The sequence below is a fragment of the Carex rostrata genome, chromosome 3 (genome assembly GCF_964058835.1).
Source record: "Carex rostrata chromosome 3, lpCarRost1.2, whole genome shotgun sequence".
Taxonomy (NCBI): domain Eukaryota; kingdom Viridiplantae; phylum Streptophyta; class Magnoliopsida; order Poales; family Cyperaceae; genus Carex; species Carex rostrata.
Window position 1 is genome coordinate 7,591,121 of NC_135920.1, and position 8,170 is coordinate 7,599,290.

General features: G+C 29.7%; 1 non-coding gene across 1 annotated transcript; it reads left to right on the top strand.

Moving 5' to 3' along the window:
* Positions 1-438: 438 nt before the first annotated feature.
* On the top strand, positions 439-510 carry TRNAD-GUC (transfer RNA aspartic acid (anticodon GUC)). The gene has a single exon. It is a non-coding gene; the product is annotated as a tRNA-Asp (tRNA).
* The last annotated feature ends 7,660 nt before the right edge of the window (positions 511-8,170 follow it).

An 8,170-nucleotide genomic window follows, 5' to 3' on the forward strand; every position in this document is an offset into this window, starting at 1 on the left:
TGCAGTAAAGTTTCTTATTAAGAAAATGTTTATCAACTCAATGCTGATTAAATAATTGGCTCTAATTATTTTTCCTTTTTAATTTATTGCTGACGTGGCTTAATAGAAACTCTAAAATTAATTTTAGGAATATGAGAATTAGAAACTTTTTAGAGATCTTAATTTTTAAAAAAATGATTAACAATTATTTAGAAACTCAATTATGAAATGGTGATGCTCTCAGGTTCCGCTTAGCAGATGGTACCCGAGGTAATAACCGTTTTTTGAAAAAAAAAAAAAAAAAATGAGGCATGTATATAGAAACCCAATTAGTTACTTCTTACCTCTGGAAGGAATAGTCAGAAATTTCAAATTAATTTCCATTTGAAATTTGGAAGAAAATATAAAATACGATAAGTTTTGTTACAACTTTAAAAAAGTAGACAAATTGACAACAAGGTCGTTGTAGTATAGTGGTGAGTATTCCCGCCTGTCACGCGGGTGACCCGGGTTCGATCCCCGGCAACGGCGTAAAATTTTTTGGTCTTTTTTTTTTTTTGTTAAATAACGTAACTACGTAAGGGTACGGGAAATTTAGAAACCTTATCGTTGCGAAAGAAATTTATTCTCTCTCTCGGTCTCGGCAGTACCGGCTAGTTACCCAAAAAAAATTAAACGGTAAAAAAAAACACAAAAACAAAAAAGAAGAAAGCGGGGATCGTCTTGGAACAAATCGATCAAGAAAAGATCCGATCCAAGCTGGCACCTAGCATGTCGGATAAAGAACTGGCAGTGCAACGTGTAATACCAGACCGTACTCATTACACAACATGGCATGGTCTACGGCCGTTCCCCTACTGTTTCCAATCTAGACTCATAGACCGAGCTAGGATCCTCTCCAAAACCATACGTATAAATGTTCCAATCTAGATTTTTTTATTTTTTATAATAAGATAAGATAGGGATTATGGCGTATTTAATTTTACTAGGTTTAATTATAATCAATTGACACGGACTGTAGTTTTTAATATTTTGGTACTAAATTTCATTAGGCTCTATTATGTTGACTTAGTATACAAAATTTGTATTGTTAGATTGTTCAAGTATTATTTGACAAGTATAAAATATTTGTCTTTATACGAATATTTTAGAAGAAAATTAACTCTTGATATATTTTTTAGTGCAATATTCAATTTGTTTTTTAAAAGTTTTTAGAAGAACATTAAAGTATTACTTTATCTGTTTTTATAAGGATTTTTTTTTTTACTAAAATCGCATGTGTTGAAACTCATACTAAATTTTTGCATATTTTGTATTTTGATAATTTCCAACATTATTTCTTAAAAGTTTTTAAAGTTGGATCTTGATTAATTATTCTCAAGGTTCTAAATAGCGCGCTATCAGCGCTATAGCGGCGCTATTTGAGCATAACGCTGTTTTTTTAACCAGTCCACTATAACGCGATAAACGCTATTTAAACCTTTGATTATTATTAATCTATTGTCATGTAATGTTTGATCCACACACTGTGCAGAGAAAAAGAAAAATAAAAAGTAATATACATAGCTCTATGAGATATTTTTTATTTAAAATAAAAATATGGATCTATTGGAAGGAGAAGATCGTATCATAATTTAAAAAAAATCAATTGCACCACACCAACATGAGTGGAGAGGTGTTTTACACATCGCCATTGGTGCAGTGTGACTAATTTTTTTATCTTGCTCCCTAACCTACTAAAGAAAATCTCTCAGAACATTTCATCCCGCACTGGTGCAATGGAGTCTTTTTTTTTTAACTTAACCAGTCTGAGCTCATTTGTTCTTTCTTTAAAATTGTGTATTTTATGACCAAGATAAGATACAAAAAATTATATTAATAATGATGTGACAAACATTATATATTTGGTAGCGAAGTCAAAATTTATTTCACCACACCAGTAGTGATAACCTTCTATTTCCAACCAACCGTATTTTTTATTTTCTAAATAAAAAAAAAACTTTCTGATTGTGTTCATGCAATTGGAGAGGAACCCAACTTGTGCGAAGAGGGATCATAAATCAAATAGAACAAGGAATAAATTGTATTTGACAATTTAAAAAGGACAGGTATCATCAACAGGTCCCCTACGTAGTAACTGTTGAGAGGTTGACATGGTGCTAAAAATCGTGAAAGTTCCTTCTTCTTTTCTTCTTAAACGCTGACAAGGCTGCAAAATCGAATTTTTTTTTTTTTTTTTATAAACCACAAACAAAAAACAGAATTTTAGAAACCAACTTATAAGTACCGAATAGACTATTTACTTTTTTTGTATATCGAATAGTCTATTCGACACTGAAATATATATTATTCATGTTTCTTTTTGCGTTATAGTTTATGTTGAATATTTGAGGTTGACTAATATCAAAACGTTTGTTTCAGAGGTGTACTGCAATCAATTGATTTTTTAATTTTTAAAATTCAAAATGTCGATTCAAACCATTAGATGTAGTATATATATTAAAATGTACTTGGAAATCTAATTTTAAAAAGTTTAGAACTTTTACTATTTATTAAGTCAATTTTAAAATCGTTGATTTTAATAAACAGTGAAAAAACTATGAATCATTGAAAAACCGATTTTGAAACTGACTTAATAAATAATAAAAGAGTTCCAAAAAATATAAACTTTGATCTTCTAAGTACCTTTTAATGCAGATTGAATGTTGAACGGCTTGAATTAAACTGTTTGAACTTTGAAAATGTAAATACCAAAACATTTGTTCCATAACTTAAGAACAAATGTTTTGATATTGGTCAACTCCCCCTCTCCCTCTATATATATACAGAGAGAGAGAGAGAGAGTAAAGCTTGGGTGCTATGGATAACATAAGATCATATGTGCTATAAGCTCAAAAGCATATTTTATAAACTTCAAACTTCAATTTAAGTAGCTCAATAAATTTGTTATATAATGAACTTGCAAAATACTAATTTTTACTATTTTTGAATTTTTTTTTTACTATTTTTTATGATTTATGAAAAATAACAAAAAAAAAATGACTTAAAATATTGGCTACTTTTTTAAAGTATTTTTTTTGCCATCTTTCATAAATTATAAATAATAGTAAAAATTGGTATTCTACAAATTTATTATATAACCAATTTAGTGAACTACTTAGATCGAAATTTTAAGTTTATACGATAGGTTTTTGAGACCGTAGCATGGATGGTCTTATGCTATCCGTAGCACTTAAGCCTTACTCAATATATATATATATATATATTGAGAGAGAGAGAGAGAGAGAGAGAGAGAGATAGGCTAATATGCTTTTGGTAGCATATGGGCCGAAATACACACGGTCCAAATTTGAAATTTCAAAATTCAAAAAGTCGATCTGAACCGTTCATCTTGTTCTCCATATTAATATGTGCTTGGAGACCAAATTTTATATTTTTCTGAATTTTTTTACTATTTATTAAGTCACTTTGAAAATTGCTAATCCAATGGTGGCTTAACAAAACAGTAAAAATTCAGATATTTCATTTTCTACCTATCTAAAAAAAATAGTAAAAAATTTCTAAAAAATATAAAATTTGGTCTCCAAACACATATTAATATGGAGAACAAGATGAACAGTTCAGATCGACCGTTAGGATTTTGAAAACTCGAATATTGAGCCATAGCACCGTAGCCCTCTATGCAACCCATAGCACCGTAGCCTTAGTCAATTATAAAACTTGGTCTCCAAGCATATTTCATATTAAGAATATGCTGAGAAGTTCCGATTGACTATTTAAACTTTAAAACTAGATATATGAGCACAAATTAAAACACCCACTTTAATTTGCAAAATATGTTAGCCCCTCTCTCTCTCTTTATATATATATATAGAGAGAGAGAGAGAGAGAGAGAGGGAGGGAGAGGCTAATATTAAAATGTTTGTTTCGGAGACGTGGTGCAACTAATTGGTTTTTTGAATTTCAAAGTCCAAATAGTCGATTCAAACGGTTAGATGTGATTGCTATATGAAAATGTGCTTGGAGACCAAATTTTGCATTTTTTTTTGAAACTTTTTACTATTTATTAAGTCAGTTTTAAAATCACTGATTTTAATAAATAGTGAAATATTTTTGGATCATTGAAAACAATGATTTTAAAACTGACTTAGTAAAAAAATAAAAAATTTAGTCTCCAAGCATATTTTAATATAAATTAAATATTAAATGATTTAAATCGACTGTTTAAACTTTAAAATATAAAAATCGAAGTATTTGATCTAGGAACTAATGTTTTGAGCTAACGCCCTTTCTCTATATATATATATATATATATATTGGATTTATGCAGAAGGCGCCACGTATGCTGGTAAAGATTAGGTCAAAGAAATTATTACGCAGTCAAATTTGGCATTTCTAGTTTTACTGACGACGACGACGACTGAGAAAACAAAACAAAATGATCCAAGCTGACGGGCTGCCGAGAGTTTTTATCTGGTTACTTTAACACAGTCTGAAACTATTCTAGGGATTGCGCTAGAAAAGAATCGCACTTTATTTCAATTTTTATAACCGAAAGATATGAAAGCACAGTAACATATCAGCTTTTGGGGGAAACCCCAGGATATGCTTTTAAGCAGCAGTAATTGTAAGTTTACTTTTAAACATTTATTTTAGAAAAAAAATATGAGTGAGTCTATGGTAGCATATTACGATTTGGCATCGTGCTACGGCTCTATATTCGAGTTTTCAAATCCTAACAGTCGATCCGAACCGTTCATCTTGTTCTCCATATTAATATGTGTTTGGAGACCAAATTTTACATTTTTTGAAATTTTTTTACTATTTTTTTAGATTTATTGAAAATCACTGTTTTTGGATGGTCCAAAATTTTCAGATCAAGTGATTTTCTAAATATCTAAAACAATAGTAAAAAAATTTCAAAAAATGTAAAATTTGGTCTCCAGACACATATTAATATGGAGAACAAGATGAACGGTTCGGATCGACCGTTAGGATTTGAAAACTCGAATATAAAGTCGTAGCACGGTAACAACCCGTGATATGCATAGTACCATAGACTCACTCAAAAAAGATTATTATTTTTTTCTTTTTTAATAAATTTTTAAAATTTATCTGTCAAAATAATATATTAAATGTAGTGTGTGTGTATATTTTACGTACATAAATAATTATCACTTTTCTATTTTTTTTAAATGAATTAATAAGTTGAAAATTAACTTCAAAAAATTATCAACAATCAAAATAGAATTTGAAATCTCATGGCTTTTTACATGTGTATTATGGATATGATATAGATCATATCTTATCGTTTTATTTTAACATTGAAGTTTGTTGTTAAAGTTTTATTAGAATTAAAACCTCCTCTTTATCTTAGTTTTTAGTTCTAAATAAATTTAGTATCTAGTTTTATTTATCAGATACTTAATCTTTATCTATAAATTAGTTATTTTATTAGAGTATAGTGATTAACCGAATTGGTTAATAACGGAGCCAAAAAAATTTCAGTGGAGGGGCAAATCCCAAAATATAGTATTTTGTTGGATACGTATGCTTTGTGGAGTTCCATGCTTTGTGGAGGAACCTTTTTGAAACATCTCTACGTTATTATATTTGAGGACGTATAAGCATAAAAATTAAATAGAGTTAGAGATGAAGTCGAGCAACGGAAAAAGAAAACAGAGGGCAAAAATTATGCATCTTTAAATTTTCAAATAATTTTATATTTATCTTTTACAACTTAGTCCATTTTTTTTTTTATTTACCGCTAAAAACTTTAATTTTTCTTATTAACTTCTCGACTTTTACAACTATTTCTTATTTACCCTTATGTAATTATTTTTATGTTAATTCTACTTAAATTATTAAAAATCTTTTCTTACCTCTTATTAAGAATAACAAAGTCACAATACTCTTTATTCTTAAATGAAAAATTATGACCATCGGTCTCTCCTCGACTTTAAAATTATGACCATTAATTCCTTCTTAACTGAAAAATTATGACCATCAGTTCCTTCTTAACTGAAAAATTATGACCATCAGTTCCCTCTCAACTGAAAAATCGGATGTGCACCCATTAATGCTTTCCTATTTAAATAGATATCAATAAAAAATTAAAATTAAATATATTCTATTATCTGATATATTTATTAATCTTTACTGTTTAATTTTTAAGAAAAGATGTATATTCTTCTTATTTAAATATAACACCGTAAAAAAAAAATAGTAAAGAGGATTCATGATTCATCATAATTTTTTATTTAGTATACACAATATGTTGGCAATTTATTGTATAAAAAAATATCGATTTTGACATGCATAAATTTATTGTATAATGCATAATATGTTGCAAATTTATTATATATTGCATAAATTTTGACATGCATAATATGTTGCAAATTTTTTTTTTTTTTTTGTTTGAAAGCCCGTAGGCAATTGCATTGATCCGATGATTTACAAAGTAGCTATTACATATGATTCTTTTGTTTAAATTGAAAAGCATTAAAACCTATACATTGAGCTACTTGTACAATCATCTAATTTGCCATGTCTATAAATAAAAGATACGTGAAGTTAGAGAATGCGAATTGATATATTCGCGCCCAAATAACAAGTAGGTGGGCCTTCCGATTTTCTTCTCTGATAATGTAGACACAGCAGTAATTTCTTCAAGTTGCATAATCGAACACTTCCTTGAGGTCGAAACGTCTTCTTCTTTTCAAATTCGACGCTGCCTAGAGGGATTCACAGCCGAGAGGCACTGAATCAAACCGGAACGGGACAGTCACCGCTCAGAGAGGAGAAAGAAGAGGGCACTGAATCAAACCGAACCGGGACAGTCACCAGTCAGTCGAGATGGCACTGAATCAAACCGGAACCGGAAACTGAATCAACCGGACCAGGACAGTCACCACTCACTCAGAGAGAAAGAAGGAGACAACTCTTTGTGTTCTCGTCATCAGCAACAATAAAAAACACATACCTTATTCATATATAGATATAGTAGATACTACGGGATGGAATGAATTCACAAACCCTCAGTCAAACCCGAAGAGTCGAGACGAACGAAAAAGATAACAAGCGACGAAACCCTTAAACGAAACCATCCGTTCAATTGAGACGAAACAAGATAGACCGGGCTGACGAGAGGGGGATAGGTGGAGAGGCGGAATGAAGCAGCCGGTCACAAAACGACTCTCAAACCAGCTCTATCTTCGTCTTCACCTTTTGAATCTTTGATCAATTTTTTTTCTCTGCGGAGTTCCCTTAATATGTTGCAAATTTATTGTTTTACTTTGAATTATTGCATGCATAATGTGTTTTTGTACGTCATGATAGCAAATTTATTTATCAATCTTGATAAATAACAGATATGTTGCCAAATTCAAAGATTAAAAAATATATATTTTCTGTGATTTAGTTGATTTGTGTATCAATTTATACAATTGACAACTTTACTTGTAATCCATTAAGTAATCTGAATAATAAAAGTAAATTTTGTTGGTATTTGATGAATGACCCAACTTCTTCTTTTTTGCAATTTTTAGTACATAATCTCTATTAGCTTAATAACGAACAATATGAATAATTTAAAGTTCTAATTTTGATGATTTCAACATAGACTATATAGTTTTGAAATGACTTTTCATCACCATATCCATGTTCCCAAGTCAATTTATTTCTATATATGCTCTGAATAAATAGTGTGTTTGGATGAATGCTTGAATTAGTAAGAATAGTGAGTTAATTCAAATTTGAGATTGTGAGTTCACTTTTAGTTGAATTAAAAAAATAGCATGCTAATTCATAAAAAACAAACAAAGAATAGTCTCTTTTTGCTAACTCAAACATATTCAAACATAGAATAGTAACTAAGAATAATTGCTAATTCGAATTAGCACTATTCTTTGCCTCACCCAAAATGAGTAGGTACTGACACAGCATACCGTTTCTGCTTGTAATAGTCTCTTAACACTAAATTAAATTAAATTTCTTATGCACACGGCGGCTTCATAATTAATGGTCCCTAGATCTAATACTGAATTAACATTTGTGGGTTTATTTAGTGACATTAAAGCTGCCTTGATTCCTCATAAAGGTTAACTATCTACTAATATGTTGCTTTACTCTACGAAAGATAAAGGGGCAATTTTAATTAGTGCTTCTAATCACTTGTCACTTGTCACTTTGT